Below are 19,005 nucleotides of genomic sequence, written 5' to 3'. Positions count from 1 at the left end.
CCTTGCCTGGGAGAAAGAATATTCCTTACTGCAGTCCAGTAGCTATGAAAACACAATTGAGTATTCAGTAAGCATCTAACAAACATTATTTATGAAAAAATAATTCAAAGAATGCCTAGAAGAGGACAGTGTTCAGCAGGAAGACAGAGGGTCAGAAAGCCTGGGTTGTATAAGTGATTCTGCCATCTACTGCTGTGTTCATGTCTTCCCTTTCCGTGTTTGGTTCTTGATGTTTGGATGAGTATAGAGGGAAATTACTCTGAAGATATGTGTTGTGACAGGTCATTATTGGCATCACTATATGATTTGAATTGGGACACTGCAAACCAACTCTTTTGTCAGCTGAAGCTTGTTTTACCCCTTCATGCTAACTCAGTGATCCAGCTCTTCATTCTTCTACTGTTTGGGAAAAAAATGCTTTTTCTTACATTTAAAGTATAATCAAATAAGGCACTGGTAAAAATATTACTTAATTTGTGCCTCTCCACTCCAGGGGAAGCATGACTGAATTCACTTATCAAAGTACAGATCATAGTTTTCTGAGAACAGCATTTACATGGAAATCGTTAGGAGAAAAAGATTCGCCATTCTAATGCAAAAATTCCATCCTCTGCAACCTAAAGAAGCTGTATGGATGCCTCATTCTCCTCAGAGAAAGGCATAAATTGTCTGGGATGTAATCTTAACTGGTATCTAATTTGGTAACATAGACCTCTTGCTTTAATAAATATCAGTAAATGGCCAGGAAGTAGACTGATGGGGCATCCTGGATGAGGAGAAGCTGAAAGAGCTAGGAACATTGAGCCTGAAGAAGAGATGGCTCAGGGGGATTTTACCTGTGTGTATTACATATCTGATGGGAGGAAATAAAGACAATGGAGCCAAACTACTCTTGGCAGTACCTAGTGACAGGACAAGAGACAATGGGCACAAACTTCAGTACAGGAAATTCTGTTCAAACATAAGACAGCATCCTCTCCCTGAGGAACCTGCTCAGCTGACCCTGCTTTGAGCAAATCTTCAGAGGTCTCTGTCCACCTCAACTGTTCTGTAATCTGGAGATCAGAGTTTACTATGTATTTCTCAAAACTTTCCAGAAATCTCCTAGGAGAAAGAATTAGATTTATTGCAGCTGTAGACTTTGCTGATGCTTTATGAAATCACAGATCCTTAAAATCATCATGACAGACAAAGACAGCACATAAATATCTTTCCGTAGAAGTAATGGCATATACTAAAAGAACTGATTATAAGACACTTTTTGGGGACACAAAGTGAGTGAAAACACAGAAAATATCTGGATGAAGACAGCTTTTGCTGATGATATATAAATAGATGTACTGTTTTTTTAATATTAAACCAGGAAAAAAAATACACATTAATTTGTTGTTCCTGTGCTAGAAAACTCTCATGAGCTGTCTTGAGGAGCCTCTCAAAGATCTGCTGTGATCTACTTAGTGACATAGGACTGAAAGTTTCCACTTCATTCCCATAAGACTAGAAAGGATGAGACTTAGAGAGGCAGCAAAACACAAGGTGTCAAAAGCCCACAAAATTTGTTATCACAAGAACAGTCTGAAACCTGACACTCTAATGCATCAGCTGCTATGGAATGCACTGCAGAATCAGCTTGCAGAAAACTGTGGATCCTATTATTTTCAAACCCTGTAACAGTACCAGCAAAACTAACTCACCATTTGGGCAACTGGTATTTAAAAAAGGCAACTAGAGAGAGTACTACTGCTAGGAAAGTGATTATACCAGTCTGGAGCAACTGGCTGTTGGAGCAATGACTGTGCTGTCTGGAAGACCATACAGATTCCCTAGCAAGTACAAACTATCAGAAAGCCTTTCTTGGGAAACACCATCTTGAGCAACATCTAGTTGCATCAGATTGAGTCAAGACCTGCAATTAAAACAGCTTGTTTTTGTTTCACTTTCACAGTTTTACTTTTTTTTTTTTTTTTCCAGAATCATCTAAGGTCCTCAGATCAAAGCTGCTGTACTTGCATAAGCTAAGCATTAGTGCGAGAATATTCTTCAGTGTACCCGTGAAGTTAGACCCTGTCTGTCTCCATTGTACTTGTACTACATTGTATTGCCAAGAGAATGAAGCGCTATTTTAACATGACAGCTGGAGATTTCTTTGATGTAGATAGTGCTAACCCTCCCAGTTTTCCCACAGTCTCTGGAAACATTACAAGGTGGGCCTAGCAGAAAGGCTCTGGTTAGGTGCAGAGGGAACTGTGATGGTATAGCACAGCATGTTTGGAAGGATCTTTCCCATACAGTATAATTTAAAAGATCCCTTAACTTCACTATGTATTTTAGAGTTCATCTTCATTTCAAGAAAGGATCATAGGGGAAGTCAGCATGAAGCCCTCATTTTCCTTCTTTGGCCACACACTCAACACATTAATGGCAAGATCACCATCTATGCAGCTGCCATACATAATGGGAAATACTGATAAATACTATTTTTAGAAAACCTAGAATACCCCTCAGATGTTCCAAGAGGTCATATCTATCATTATATAACATGTTCACATGAAGTAATGGTTGCCCTTTTTTCTTATTTTATAAACGTAAAACAGAGCAAATCCTTAATGACTGGTTTAACATAATGTATAGTTGTACCTTAGCCATAGGAAATACTGGAAATAGCAACTGAAAAGATCTCCTCCAATATATTTTATTTCTGCTAAATTTTAAGACAGGAGCCCTGCTCTTCCTCTTTCAACAAATGAGTCCCACAAGACTATTGGGTAAAGCAGTTCAACCAGAATGATGTAACACGCAGGATATTTGCAGGCACAGATTCAATATGACTACATTGTTCCTTATTTATAAACATGCCACTTCTTATTGGCACAACTTCACACATTTCGATGATGAGAACTTCTCTTTCCTTGGCAAAGAAACCAACTCATCAGAGCACAAAGAACCAACATCACAAGATTTCAATGAATTGAACCATCTTTACATGACTCAAAGCTCTCACTCAGAGATAGAGCAGACTGAAGAGATAAAGTAAGAAACAAAGAAAAAAGCTTTCCTGAAATGCAGAAAACTAGGGAAGACACAGATTTTGGAGGAAATGGAAAATGTATGTTCTCTGTGGCATATCATCTTATTTTGGAAAGAATCAATTCTTTTTGTGGGTTTGTTTCTGATCCCTTCATATTATTTTGATGTATACTTGTATGCTTAAAATTATTTCTCCTCCCTTTTATTGTGCTGTCATATTAATGGATTCATGTGTCACTTTCTATTTTCATTACAATTTCTGTCAGGAACATGAAAAATCCAAATGTCTTAGTAATTTGTGAACTACCACAATATACTCTCTTTGGCCTGACCTTGTCATTATTGTGTAACTTAATTGGCCAACTATTTCACTTCTTTTCCTTTTCATAGCCTTATTCTAGTGGAAAAATGAGAATAGACTTGTCATTGACCAGTCAATCAAAAATACACATAATTTAGAGATGAAAATAACAACTTCTCAATTAATTTTGTAGAATTAACACTCATTATTTTAAAAGTCTCCTGAGATAAAGATTAGAGGAGGACTAACAAATAAACATTTAGCTATTCCTCTGAAAAAGTTTGTAATAAAATTAGGAAGTTGAATGGTTTAATTCAATCACAAAATTGCAGTTCCATAGTTTCCCCCTCAGACTAGAAGATATTTAAGAGACTGACATTCTTCTCTGCACAACAAGTCAGAATATATCTCATTTTTCCATTTTTGTTGGCTGGAGTGTAGATCTGACTGCAATTTAAAAAAAATTTCTTTCACAAGATATTTGATGACATTTCACGTTTTGGACTACTTCTCTGATGGGAAGCATAATCATTTCACTATTATGTTGTTATTTCTCACAATGGTTTTAGTTTTCCTCACATAGTTTCTATCTTCAGATGGAGTCATTTTAAACTTCCCAAGGAAAGGATGGTGTTTTCTTTTCTTAACCACTGCCTGTTGGGCTCACAAGATATGTTGTGCTCTATCACAACAGTAACAATCATATAGAAGAAATATGTAATAGACATGCCAGACACCCATGCTTCAGAACTGTCCATAAATCCGTGGGATTTGCGGAGGGGGGAGCCGGGGAAGGCTGTGTTATTATTACTGTGGGAAAATCAGACACTAGTCATTTAGTACCTGATTTAAGGTAACATAGGCTTCAAAATGAAAAACTGTTCAAGACAAAAACTTTTTGCTTCTGTGAAAAGGAGTACTGTTATCACAACATCAGTAGTTGTCACAAAAAAAAGTACTTTCAGATATAGTTACGAATATTTGTTGATCCAGTATCCTGGATAAGTGTTTAAGAAGAAATATTGTCATATAAAGTCATGTAAGGACTGCATCTCTAATTTAAAACTAATAGCTAAAATAGTATAAACTTCACAGTAATTCCATTAAATTTTTCACATTTAGTAAATTTTTCACTCTTAGTAATTTTAAGACAGCCTTCTCTTTTGTCTTGGGAAAAAAAAAAAAAAGAAAATTCCACCCAGCAGTACTTCCCAATATATTTCACCAATACTTCATGTACCTTTCTCTGGTCTTTACAGACTACTTCTGCAGAAAATCATGAGTAAGAAACAGAAAATGGTGCTGTTTCAAAAAAAACATCATCTGACCATGCCAATTGCCTGATGGTCATGAGATTAGAACACCCAGGATAGGGAAACAGTGATCAGGTAAAAATTACCTTTCTTCCTCTTTATTTCAGGTCAAAGAGCAGGGATTTGAAATGAGAGCATGGCCTTTGGAAAACAAGCACCTAAACCTTTTTGTAGTATACTACAGTAGTTCAAGATTATTAGGTTGCACATTATTCTCTTTCTCAGTCGAACAAATCAATTTACTGCTTGACAAATAAGCACATAATGCAAAATGCCAACTTACAGATTGGTATCATTAAAGAGAGAGCATGGTTTTATTGGCGAGGGAACATATTTTGCCTACATTGCAAATCTTGCAGTTGAAAGCTTTGTTTAAACAGGATATACGACCCATTATGTCTGGTACACTATAAGGAAACTAAAGATATGGTCAAAAAGGACTGAAATGAAAGTAGAAGTGTTTGGATTGTCATACCCATACCACAAACAAAGCTGTTTCTCTACAGGCATGTCAGAATTGGGAATTGATTTGTTATAATAGGTGCATAACAGAAAAATTGAAAAACATTTTATATGGAGAAAGATTCTTTTATCTTCTAATGCAAAAATCTCTGGTGTTCTAACTGGAACTTTTAAGTAATTAGCTATTATTTGTTACGGTTTTAAAGATGCATTAAAAAATTAAAATTTCATTGATTAAACTTATTAAGATTGCATTCCAGAAATCTAACCGTAATTTAATAAGAAGATAGGGAAAATCTGCATTTAATACTGAGGCTCTATTGCTCTTCTGAATATTGTAATAAAAGTTTGCGAGGAAAAGGATTAAGGTAAGATATGACTCGAGTGTTGTCTCTATTGTTGTATTGGTATAGTATGGTCCTAATAAAAAAATGCAGTCTACGTTTAAATTATTCATGTTCTTTTTCATTAGAAAACCAAAAAGTCAATTTAAAAAACTTGGTAAAATTTTTATGAAAGCCAGAGCCCTACAATAACCTTGACTTTGCATTCCAAGGTAAAAACCTTTTCTTCATTGTTCCTTTTCCCAATAAAAACAAATTTAAAAATTTACATCTTACAAGAGCGATGACACCCTGTAAACAAACATAAGTATGCATAGCACTGTTCCAGGTTGGATGGCTGTCACTCAAATCACTGTCATGCCGCAAGCTACCCTGATACAATCAGAAAAGAAAATGGAGTTAGATGGGTTTACAGGATGATGTCTGCATGAGTGACAGATGTTTGTGCTCTACCAACATTATGTTTTATTATAGAACAATTGCTTCTAATAGCTCTTACGTTTATGTTCAATGTGATGCAAATTCACCTCCATACCAAATGGAAAGAACAGAACAGAGAAATATTACAAATTGTTCCCCCCCCCTCCTCCAAGCATATATATATATATATATGCATATATATATATTCTAATATAATGTAATTTGAACAGCTGGTGAACTGTGGAGCTAACTAATTCATGAGTTCTCAAACACAGACAAACTGTCTTCATGGTTCAAGGAAGAACTGACATTATGCCCAAAAGGATTATCAGTCACTGACTGCACAATATCGTCTGTTATAAATTGGGAGTCTGATTAATAACAGTGATTCAAGCATGTTCCTTGAAAACTGTGATCTTTATTGACTAACTAGACTGGTGACTTTCTCTTTTCATGTTGTTTGCACTCAATTTGTGCTGCTTTCAGTTACCGACACTGTATATTACTATTTCTGTTATGATTGTTTTCCACATTAGATAAAGTCAATAATAAAGTGTCAGGTGAAGCAGGTAAATTTTTCATCAACTCTGTGCCCTACTAGTGATTTTTTTCCCCTCATTCATCAGTGACAGTACTGCATACACTTCTGTTTTCTTATGTCATTGTAAGAATATCTAGAAAACAGGTTTTAACACCACTGGTTAAAAATAATGTTTGAAGTTGTTTACTTTTTTAGAATTCTCTATTCTTCCCAAAATACTGAATCAATACTTTTTAAAAGGTTGTTTTTTTTTTAAAGAAAAATAAAAAGACAGAAATTGAGATTTTTATATCTATGTTAGCATATACATGTCATGCATTTCTAATGAATCCAATTGCATTGAACTTTAGATATTTTTCAAGTGATAAAGTCAATCTGCAGCTGAAGAAAGGGACTCTGGATTTTTACCCTTTATTTACCCATTACATCTTAGGAATTCTGAAAAACAGCAAGCCCTACTTCATCTGAGTTTTTTGGTCTTGTTGAGTTTAAATTGCTGCTTTCTGTTCCAACTCTTTTATTTTTGTCCTATTTCCGTAGTCTATTCTTATGAGTGTACCAAATAACTCTTTTGACTGGCATAGATGAACTGGAGCTTGTATCCACATAACTTCCAACAACTCACCTTCACAAAAGTGGCAGAGCTTTGCTTCCTGGATAATTTACTCAGTCCTGCATGCTAATCAAGTTAGTCCTGATAGAATGGAATAAATTGAAGAATAAACCATTTCCAGCAATTTACTCAGTATTGTGAGTAAAGATATCATACTAAAAAACCATGGAAATCATTCAACCTACAAAGGAAGCCACATGCTCTGCAGAACCTCCTTTAAGTATGAAAAGTGCAAGCCCCTTTATTAGGTAGAGAGCAACAGTAAACATGTCCTATAGGTATTTTACTGTCTAGATCCCACCAGCCCAACAACTCAATAACAGTAACAAAATCTATTCTAGCACCATACTGTTAAATGAATATTGACCATTTTGGGACGCTTTGGCAACTATGCTTCATGAACAACAATCATTTGAAAATCTTTAAAAAGGTATGTACCCTAAAAGAAATAAAGCAGGTAGTGGAGCAGTAGACAAAAGTTCATGCTTTTTTTGCTGGAAGATCAATGATCACTGTCAATGAATGGCTTTTAAGAACAGAAAATTGATTTACTGTAGATCATCTCTTTTATGTTCAATTTTTAGGTATTTTCTTACTTGGAGAAACCAAAAGTCTCAGACTACATTGCAAATGAGATTTAAGCAAATTCTTTCATTGCTTAGTTGGTATGAGAACAGAGGCTACCAGGAAGCAAAGTCCTTGCAGTTAAGAGTGTAATTCAATTACCTCTGTTTTGCAGGCATTGATGCTTTCTGCATGAACTGTAGAGCCGTGGGAATGTGATGAGCTGAAGTCTCTGTATAGCATAAGCACTGCAAAGCTGCTTCTCCCTGTGTATTTGGCCAGGTAGCCAGTATATATCTCAAGATCCTGTCATGGCAATGTGTTTATGTCCTCCTCCTCCCCTGTGAATACACTGTATCCACGGTGCAGACATTAATGATGCCTTCAAGAGTGTTTGCTTCATCCACATTTATGTGCAAGAAGGAGGGTGCTGTGCAGAGTACCACGCCACTAGAGAAAGTAGATCCCAAAAACCATTGGTGGAAGTGTTATCCTGAGGCAGGAGGAGAAGAAGGAAGTTGCAGATATTTGAGCTGAATTTACTGGGATAAATTGATTCCATCGAGCTGGGCACAGAAAAAGTCAGCCGCCTGCTTTAGGAAGCTGGCAAAAATGAGTTATACCAACATAATGGAACAGAAAAAATGTTTTATTAGATACTCTGTGGATAGGAAAGAGTCAACACAAGGAGCCTCAACTGGGCATGTCCCAACAATCCCAAGACTGGTGTTATGATTGATTAACCTAGGTCATACCTTCTTTTGTCTATTGAAATAAAAAATAAATACCTAAAAAATATATGCAGCCACTATCGCTGTCCTCTTCTAATCTAATCACAGCTAACTGAAGTTTTAGAAATATGACATGTTTCTTGACTAAAAACTTCTCAGTTTTCAAATGATGTCTTATAACAGCGTTAAAACTCTCCTAAAGTCATGAGTAGAAGACAAATGTTGACACTCTGCTAATTAAAGCAGAAAGAAATTCATAAAAAGGCCACTATAAAGACTCATATGGTACAAGATTAAATAATAAAATCCTGGAATGATTTAAGCAGTACTTTCAACATACCTCTCCCCACCTCAGGATTCAGTTGGGCAGACTCCTACAGTACCTCAAGGTCCTTTATGGCATACTAAAGTAAACCAGAAAAAGAGTGAAAAAAGCTGAGTGACTCATTGATCAGTTGTTATCTACTGGAAAGACAGACAAGAGTCCCAGAGGAGTCTGCAAACTCCAGTAACTCTTTCAAAAGGTCCGACAGAAAAGTTTGCTCTTTCGAAATATTCAGATGCATTCCCATAGGAGACTAAAGGAAAGATGTCTTCTTTGGAAGAATGTTTCCTGCAGCAGCAGAAAACCCTTGCACTGGAAAAACAAAAAAGTGAAATGTAGACCAGGAAAATTTTAGGAGTAACATCCATCAGGCTGAAATTGTAAAAGACATTCTCATGAACACTACTTAAAAGAAGAGGAGATGAGGCCTATGAGCAGAAATGTCGAGAAACCTCAATATTCTAGTGGAGCAGGGACCTTTCTAGGGAAATGTAATTTGCCAGAAACTATTCCCAGAAGTACTGTATTTTGAGTACAGAGCTAAACTCCTTGGTGAACCTCGTAACATCAGTGATTTAGGATATGATTCAGTGTCCCATTGAAGTCAGCAGGAGATTTCTGCTGCTTTCAACAGACTTTACTTTGCACTCTTGCGGAACAGAAAATTCAGAGTACAATTTGTAGCCAGAGGTATGCAATCAGGGGAGGAAAAGCACTGCATGCAACAAATCAACCCACAGCTAGGCCAGCTAATGCAGAAGAGAGAAAGGATACAGCCAGTGAGACAGCAGGTGAAATATTAGGCATCTACAGGCAGAGAAGCAGGTGGGAAACATCCAGGAAGCATTACAATGGCTGCCCAAGGAGCACCAGCCAACATCACAGACCTCTACAGGCAAAGCAGCAGAGGCATGGAAAAGTGCAAACTGATGCACTTTAATGCAAGCAGGTACACACTAGCTAGTGTGACAGACCAAGGGAGCAGCTTCTAGCAAGATAAAGGCTAAAAGGGACTGGGCATGTCCTGCTCCAGGTGACACTGAGGGTAGTGTGTGCACAGCCAGAATGTTTTACGTGTATAGCAGGGTGGCTAACCCAAACCATCTCCACTACATTCTCTGCTTAGGCTGACACTGGCCATGAAAGATCCCAGTCCCATCTGAGTGCTAATTTTTTAACTCAAGGTTTGAATCCGCTGCTCAGACAGAAGCAGAGTCCCTCAGCTGGCTGGACCCACCCACAGCTCCTGCAGCTCTTTCTCCCATCACCACCTACTGACAGCACCAGCTCTGGCTTTAGAAAGGAATAAAGCAGGAGGAGCTGTGTGTCACAAATAAATATATTCACTGCTGTGTAGACAACACCAGTAGTATCATTAAAAAATACCAAGAGGGATGTTTACATCTATCCAGAGTCCTAGCTGATGGCAGTAGACATAAATGGGATAGTAGTGACACCCCACCTGAAGTTTCAGAGTTTTATTGAAGCACACATGGGCAACTTTCATTTCCATTGCTATTCACGCCATGTGGGGAGCTATCATTGCCCATATTCTGTACAGGTTTAATTTATTTAGGATATACAGCAGGAAATATTCAGCTTGGCAATTCTAATATGCAGTCCCCTACAGTCCATGCAATTCATTTTTTCTAACTGGCTGGTGTTGCCCTCCTGCTGTATTAGCCTGATACTACCCTCCTGCTGCTCTGTCCACCTGCTTCAAATTTATTTCCAAAATGTATGTCTACTGATGGATCTTCTCCCTCAAGGGGAAGAAATTAATAGGTTTACTCTTCTTGATGTACACTTAGATCCCTTCTGCACTGAGATTTGACTACTGACTATGCAATTTCTTCATTTTCTATTTCTAAGCTGAAGATAAAAATCCTCCAGCCAAAGGAAGAACCCTAAAATGTGCACGTATGAATGGGATGTGCTATTACAATACAGACATTGTTTCTTTTCAAAATATGAAGCAATAGAAGAAATAAACCATGTACGTAATTTTTTGTAGTAGAATCCCAAAGTTGACTAATGTTCAAAGCATTTAAGATGAGCTTCTCTTTTCCCCTCATGGTGAAGACCCATAAATTTAACAAAGAATGATAACTTTCGTATAAAATATTTAAGTCGTCCCACAGAATATAAGAGAGAATAGCATCCCTGTTACAGAATTCCACTGAATGGTTTTAAACAACTTGTAGACAGGAATTCTATATTTACTAAATCTTATGCAGGATTTTCTATACAATCTTATTGGTTTCATCCCTGTTAAATTGTATTCCACTCTTGAATGAGACTCTCAGTAATAATAACAGCTCCAATTTTGCAGATATCCTTTCACAGAACAGAAGTTTATTACTTTCTCTTTTGTTCTTCTAACAGAAATTATAATATAATATTTTGCAAACTCTTACAGATGGGCTGAGAAAAATACCTCACTATGTTAAAATGATCATTTTTCCTTTTAATGCAGGCCTGCACGTACACAGATGAAGGAGGGAAAGTTTCTTATTTTCAAATGTAATTGAATAAGCTCTTTGTGGAAAATTAAGGATTTCTGGAGAGAATTCGGCAGAACAGATGTATGCTTTCCCCAAATGAAAAACATGCATCTGTTTCCTAGAAATCTAGGCAACAACAACAAAGCAGTCACACAAACAAGCTGTGTGCTGTGTTGTTTTTTTTTTTCCCTTACAGATGGTTCTTATTTTTATACAAATCAAGGGAAAAAAGCCACAGTGGAAGTTCCTAAATGAGGCAATGAAGTGCATTCTTATCAATGAAACTTAAATGGTCTCCTGGATAAAAATGTTTTATACAAATCCGCTCAATTGTACCTGAAAGCCATACAAAAGTTTTTCCTATTAAAATGCTGCCTTTCAGCCTCCCTGCTTCCGTTTAGTCACAGTCTGATCTCCCTATCAATTCATTTTTTTCCATTTCTATTACCTGTAGATCATTTTGTCTTGCTCCCATAATGTGGATTTAGAGTTTGTGATCAGGAACTGATATGATCCAGAGCAAACCCTTTTGATTAGGTATTCCCGCTCCATGCTCAGAGTTGATGGGAAGGATATGCTTTTTGATGCCTTGAACAGCATTTTACCCACCTTCCAGTAATCATGCTCTGCATCCACAAAAATGAATTGATAGAAAAGAGTTGCCCACAATAACAAAAAAAGCCCATCCAGAGTGACAAAATATCTTAATGTAATTAAAGTATTAGGATTAATTTCTTAATCCTTAAATGGACAAGTGAAAAATAAGAGAGATGGGTCGCTAATTAAATTTTTACTTCATCACACTAATGAAAACAATACCATCTAGAAGTCCAGCCAGCCTATGTGGATAGCAGCGATAAGACTGGATAATTACAGGATTAATAACTTTTATTGTGCCTGAAAGCAATGTAACAGTATATAGACTTTCTGAGTAACTTGAAAACACAGACACATTGTACAATATTTCTACCCTGACCACTTTTTCCTTTCACTTTTTTTTTTTTTTTTTGCAAGCATAGGAACAATTGGACTACAAAGGTGTGATTGTTCCTGGGTCATATTCTCCTCCAGGGTTTCCAAAAAGCAAGCAACGTAGCTCCAGCAGCTCCAGTAGCTCTGTGACAAAGTAGAACAAGTTTCAATAACTGCTGTTATTCCTCTTCATTTACAGAACAGGCCACAGGGTAACTGTTTAATGTGGTAGCCAGCCCCCTGAACCTCTTGTACATTTGGTGAAACATGAAGCATTTTCCTAATACTTTGAGCTTCTTGAATAAGTGCAGGATTTCAAAGTTAAAAAAAATCTAGGGACCAACGCTGAATAATCTGGCTCTGGAGACAGAGACTGCACTGTAGTGTCCTTCCTTTATGGCTGGTACACTTCACCCTCAATTAGGGAAAGGTACCTTTTAATAGAGCTGTTCTCTCTTTGTGACTAGATCACCATGCCGAGCAAGTGGTAAGTAGGCACTAGAAGCCAGATAACCAGCATGCTAAGAAAAGCTGCTGTGGATCTTAATTAACGTGCAGAACAGGATGTAGGCTTGCACAGTTTATCCGTGCTATCTGCATATGCTATGGATGCAAAAGAAACTTGAACCTAATCTAATAGATACACAAGTTGTATGAAAGGAGGTGGTAAAGTCCTTGTGTAAAACGCTCTTGCGTTAAACAAACAGGATGGCAGAAGAGGTTACAGAAGTTCAGGACGTGGAAGCCATTAACACTTGTCAGTGCTGAATTGCCTGCATGTCCAATGGAACACCCTGCCTGTGTCTGCAGCCTTGCTCCCTGCCCCACCTCCCGCTGCATGCAACTATCATAAACTGTTTGTTTTCACATCTGCTTGAGAAAACTTTATTCTTACCTCTTTCTCCCTCAAGAAATCAGGGCTTTTTGTGCTCCTGTGAAAACTTTCAGTAGCTATTGCTCATATATTACTTAAATAACTTTACCATTATATACACTCAAATGCAATGTCCCAAATGCAATTGCCCTGTCTATTCTATCCAGTGCATTTTGACATGGGCTATATCAACATTTGGCTTAGTCACCTTGATGAAAAAAGATATTTTCACAAAATAAGTGTTATTTTGGCATTGCAGATCTGTTTGCATCAATGGTGCAAATTTTTTAATCTATGGGATTACTTATAAAAGAAAGTATATTTGGTAAAAAAAAAGTGTGCTTAAAAATAATTGTTTTGCTTTCTTGGGTTTCAACACCTAATTCACTCATCCTGAATTTCCTTCCCCTCCATCCTCCTGCACAGCCCTTCCTGCACCGGGAGATTTTCTACCTCTTTCTCACAGACCTTTAACATCAACTGGAGACAAATTAGTGCTATTGCTTTTCATTTAACCTTCAGGTCAATATTTTGACTCAATTCTTGAGAATTATTTCAGTCCATGCGTTTCCAACATGAACGTACACCTACTCTGGTCAGATTTGAAAATTATACCTCTTATTCTGTATCTTGAGTTCAGTTGACTACAAGACTTAGGTCTCTTTAAGACTATTTCTGTGACATTTTTGATTGATACTTAAATATTTAAAAAAAATTGATCTACACCAAAGTTATTGAGTCTTTGTACGTTATTTTAAATACAGAGAAGCAGTCATTTCTTCCATATCCATTAGTTCTGTACTTAACTTAGGTTCAGACAGACTACTACCTTTGTAGGTGGATGTTTGTTAAATCCTGGGGATAATCAGTTTTTAGCATTCAGAGGCACAGAATGAGTACTAGGATTAGGCTTCTTCAGTGTGGCTTTTTGTATCTGTTTAGTAAAAGCAAACCTCTTAAACCTGTGAAAGATACCATGAAGGATGGTTTGAGGCAACATTTAAAATATTTTTTTCCTTTTTACAAATGTTGTATTTTCATGAAAAAAGAACCATGTCTCAATTTTAATTATTACCTCTTTCAAATAAGAAAATCATACATGCCAACTTGTTTGTTTTTGATAGTTCTAAGGCATTACTGCTGTTCTGAATGAAAACAGAGACACCAGAAGACTTTGCTGAAGTGACATCCACTAATTTAGAAGTGAAGCATTTTAATTGGAGTGTACACGACAGGTTGGTGTGAGAGAAGTGCGTATGTATGCTTGCGTCTATGCACACCCATACACATATAACTGATAGATGGAGAGAGGAGATGTTTCTGTTCCCAGATAGCACAACAAAATTATATAGTGAGAAATGCTATTTAGAACATGTTCTGTATCCAGAAACCTCCTACAAAATAGACAGTAGTGTTTGTTTGCTACTGCTTCTATATCTCTATCACTCAGAATAGAGCAGCTGAGATTGATCACGATCGTACCACGGAAATAACAGCAAAAGACTCTTCCGCTCAAGAGTAGAAATGGTCCAGAGTTCTCACAACATAACATTTGACTAATTTCTACTACTAATTGCTCTCCTTACATATGAATTGGGAGTCAGGGGCCTTGAGTTGGGTCTTAGTTTAACTGTCCACTAAATTGCTTAGCTTATCTTCACTGCCAGATGAATTGGGAGTCAGGGGCCTTGAGTTGGGTCTTCACTGCCAGACATTGTTTAGTTTAGCTCTCCATTATCAGATTGTTGCAAGTCAGTAAGAGGAGAACAAACAGGAAAACAGTGAAAGGGGGAATGATAAGAAACTACAAAGGCATGCAAGATAGGAGAGCCTCCCCAAACTGGGACAAAGTTCAAGATGAAGACTCCTGACTTCATCCAAGAGCGACCACCGAGTGGGGAGGAAGACATCGAGCCTTCATCCAACGACCACCAGAAGGAGCTACAACGCATGTGCAAAGGGGAAGGATAACATGCAAATGAATTCCCGGAAAAGTAATGAATATGTAACAGCGTTCAATGAATATGTATAAGTTTGGCTTTTAAATGTCTAACACTTTTGTCCAGGGGTATGCGAGTTTGGTAGGGCGGTGACCCCCTCGCATCCGGTGTGGGCGCAGCACCGTAATAAACATACCTGCTTTATAACTTAATCTCGGGTTATGGAGTTTGATTCCGCAAGTCGCATATTTCACTTGTGTTTCACCCCCCACCCCCATCTGCACTGAAATAAGACTATAGAATAGAATCAGAAAAGACGTGAGCATCAAGGCCTAAAACTGTTGCCTAGTTATGGAAAATTTTACTACGCTTTTTAAACACTTCAGCAACCTTTTCATTTTTTCCCCTTTAAATACTCAGAAATCAGTCAAGCTGCACAGCAGCAAGGTTGTGTGCTAGCAGAAAATAGGCATCTAAAAATTCTTTTGTTATCCAAACATATGTATAGATACACACTGCAGTACATTGCATTTTCCTGAATGTCAGATTTATTATTTATTTTTAAAGCTAAAGCTCACAAACATCATATATGATGTGCATAGATTAGAAAAACTACTGCAGCATTTAAGCTTCTCTACACAGGAAGAAAAGCTTTTCTCCACTCCTGTAAAAGTGACATGATAGCTTGCTTATGTTTCCTACCTTAGTAGTCCAGCTGTGAGATCTGGAAAGCAACCATTGAATCTCTCATCTCTTTTTCTTTAGTAATGTCACAATGTGCAGCTTTCTTTGTGTTGCCCATATGCCAGTAGTCTTTTTAAAAGCCACTCGTGCTCTGCTGCTGATCATCTTTGCAAAAGACAGTGCTGATTTCAGGAGAACTGCTCTGTTTTCCATTGCTTTCAATGAGAGCAGAAGCAGGTTTCCCCCCCCCCCCTCCACCCCACCCTCTAAAAAGTATTTGGCAGAGGTAACAGACAAGTTCTTAAACTATCAACAGTTATTGGAACTAAAGGGAGTGCTGATCAAATTCTCCCAATTAAAATCTGACAGTGTGAAACTGTTTAACATTTTGCTGAAAAATGATTTGCTGAAAAGTACAGAAAAATGAAGAAATGATAAACACAGTGAATGCAATACCTGTCACCAGCCTACCAGAATCATGTCATTTGCTCTAGCTAGCACAGGATTTTTCCTTTGTCTTTTGTTCAGTACTACACACAATAATGGACATCAGTGGCCCAGACCCTCATTTTCCTTCCATAACCACTACCTTGAGTTGGAGCTGTGCAGATGTCCTTGATAGAACAATCTCACTTTTTTGTCAATAGTTTCTTATTTTAGGGACACCAATGCATATTCCAGTGACCTAAATAATCTTGGTCCATCCTGCTGCAAATAATTCCCTCCAAATAACCAGATAAACTGAATATCCTTGCTCTTCCTGTGCAGCATTGTTGCAGAAAATGTCATTAAATCCTATTCTCTGGATGAAGCGTTCCTAAATATTCCAGTATCCCTGACATTCTCTTAGCCATTCTGTACAGAAGAGACAAAGTTTTTCTGCAGTGGTTAAGTTCTTTCATGCCCAAAGAGGGAAGGAGCAGGACTTCAGCATATATTAATACCTCTGTAAGGAAAACGTATTACATACTTAGCCTCATTCTATTAGCATCAGTCTAAAGGAGGAGCAGTTTATGAGCAGTACTTAGTGGAGCTACTTAGGTGAACAAATTCGAAGGGACTGAGACTGCTACACTTGAGTCAGATGGATCTATTCATATCCAGTTGCCTCCATAACAATGGCTGCAAGTCAGTCTAGGTAAGGGCTAGGTATTCATATCTAAAAAGCTTTTACTTGCAATAATGTGTAGCTGGCAGGAAGCATTAGAGACCAAAGCAATAAACACTAGGGAAAAGAAAAAAAGCTCAGTCATGAATACTCCAGATAGTCACAGGTCAGTGGGAATTTCCAGGGCTGTGGAGGGAGGGAGAGGGGACACTGCGACCACCCCGTGTGATACGGGCCCCTGACAGAAGGGGCAGGGCAGGCAACTCTGTTGCTTGGTGGCTTCCTGTTCCTCTATTGGGAGCCCCATGCCAGCAGAACAAAGCGCAGCAATCCTCTGCCCTGTAAGTATATCAGATAGCAGTTTGGCACTAAAGCTCTTCACACTGTACCCCCTTCTTTGGAATGCACAGGGCTACAGTCCAGCTCAAAGAAGTCAGTGAGGTTTGAAGAGTAGAGAGCCCAGAGAGAACTGGTAATAAATAAAGCATATCTCAGGGGAAAAACTTTGAGTTTCTCTTCTGAATTACATGCTGTCATTTGAAGTCAGTAGGAATGGCCCCTTTATAGCAGCAAGCAGAAAGCAGCCCTGTGCGCCCAGGCATAATCAGCTCTTTATTTGAGAACACAATATCTGCTTGATAACGCATACACTGTTTTATCATTAACTCAGCACACCTCCCAAAACAACTAGTCCCTCTATGGTTTTATAATCATGGGAATACTCTCCATGGCCCTATCAGACTGGTTGCATTCTGGCTCCAGACATCTCTGGAAAATCGCCTATTGAATCACGTCAGAAATCAGGGCAGAGTTGACTTCCTGGTGGACTCCAAACAATTAAAAGGTTCCCTTGGAAAGCACAGCCTGTTCTCCCTTATTTGTGCAGTGCCACACTGCCCTGCAGCTGCCGTAATCAGCTCCATCTCAGCAGCTCCACCCCCTCCACACTGGGTGAGGAAATAGCAATCTCTCTATTGTTCCAGAAGTTTATGCAAGTACCACCTTCATTTCTTTTCCTCCCATTTATCTTGGCCACCACTTTTAAGAGAGAGCAGTGACCTGCTCACTGAAATGCCTCCTTGTTTCCCTATTTAACTCCTCTTAGCTAGAACAACCAACCACTGTGTTTACCTTGCAAGAGAAAGGGAAAAACATGTCTACGTGGAACAACTCCTTAATGGTGTGAGGTGTCTCCTGGATGTCAAATAATAATATAAAAAAAAGAAAAACGCAAGAACCCCAACAATATCCCCCTTTTCCTACTATCACATGAAGAAGAAAAACATTTCCAACTCTGAAACAGTGCCAAATGGTTCAGCAGATTTTAGAGACATTGAGACACTGACAGACTGCAACTCATGCTGTTTACCAGAGGGATTTAAGAGATTCTCTCTCTTAAAATAGCCATATTTTTGTCTTTCTGAGGGTCAAAACTTGCCACTTCTACACTGCTTTCAGCAGATGTTTTAACCATGCTACACTTGGCCACGTCATGGAATTCTGAAAAGGCTCTTGAGATTCTTCTGTCTGAAGCTAACAGGAAGAGCTGGTAGCTCTCCCGAAAATTTTCCCATGAGAGGCACAAAAGGCAGGGGGAAAGACATTTGACATGGGGTATTCTACTGCATAAAAAAACCTTCATCATATTCTAATGGCAACATATCAAACTGGATTACACGAGTCAGATTTACCTTATGTGATGTGACATTATGACACACGACAGACTACCTCAAAATCATTATGCCTCAAGAGCTTATAACCCAAGTGGCATTTATGGCATATTAGTCAACCAAACCCACCCCCACACCACCATTATCTGCAGCAGCAGGGGACTTACTGTGATGAATCAGAGCTTAGCAATTCTTTCCATGTGCACAGGAAACACCGATTAATTGGAACACTGACAAAAAATATCATCTCTTTACCTGGTAAACAGAATTCAGCAGTGGAATGTTACTTAACGAATAGTATACGGCTAAGTACTTCAATCTGCTGAGGTGAGAGGTGTAGAAAACTGATTAGGCAGCTCATATGCTATTGCTTTTTCACACACTGGAAGTTTGATATTTTTAGCAGTCTCCTCACACAGTAGTCACCGCAACTGCCAAATTCTGTGTCACACAGTAATGTAGAAAGAGAGGCTTCCTCAAATTAAGAAAGAAGCAAGAGAAGAATAGAGATCCTCACTCCATCTGGTTTCTCAATAAATATTCCATTTCTTGATACTGGACACCTGCCACCCCCAAGTCCTTCGCCAGTCCTCTGTCCTACCTCAGCTAACT

At 38.2% G+C, this 19,005-nt stretch overlaps 1 protein-coding gene across 2 annotated transcripts in view; it reads right to left on the bottom strand.

Moving 5' to 3' along the window:
* The window catches only part of ADGRL4 (adhesion G protein-coupled receptor L4), a 160,674-nt gene that overhangs the window by 117,824 nt on the left and 23,845 nt on the right, over nt 1-19,005 (bottom strand). Inside the window, exon 1 of one of the 2 annotated variants that reach the window (XM_021405125.1) lies at nt 15,634-15,803. The exons of the other annotated variant lie outside the window; for it this stretch is intronic. The gene's annotated coding sequence lies outside the window, so the exon portion shown is untranslated. Of the gene's footprint in view, nt 1-15,633; nt 15,804-19,005 lie in introns of those variants that run through there. 2 annotated transcript variants of the gene reach the window in all.

This window comes from Numida meleagris, chromosome 7 (assembly GCF_002078875.1).
Source record: "Numida meleagris isolate 19003 breed g44 Domestic line chromosome 7, NumMel1.0, whole genome shotgun sequence".
Classification (NCBI taxonomy): domain Eukaryota; kingdom Metazoa; phylum Chordata; class Aves; order Galliformes; family Numididae; genus Numida; species Numida meleagris.
Note: the sequence above shows the minus strand (reverse complement) of the source record. Positions and strands in the feature narration are given on the sequence as shown.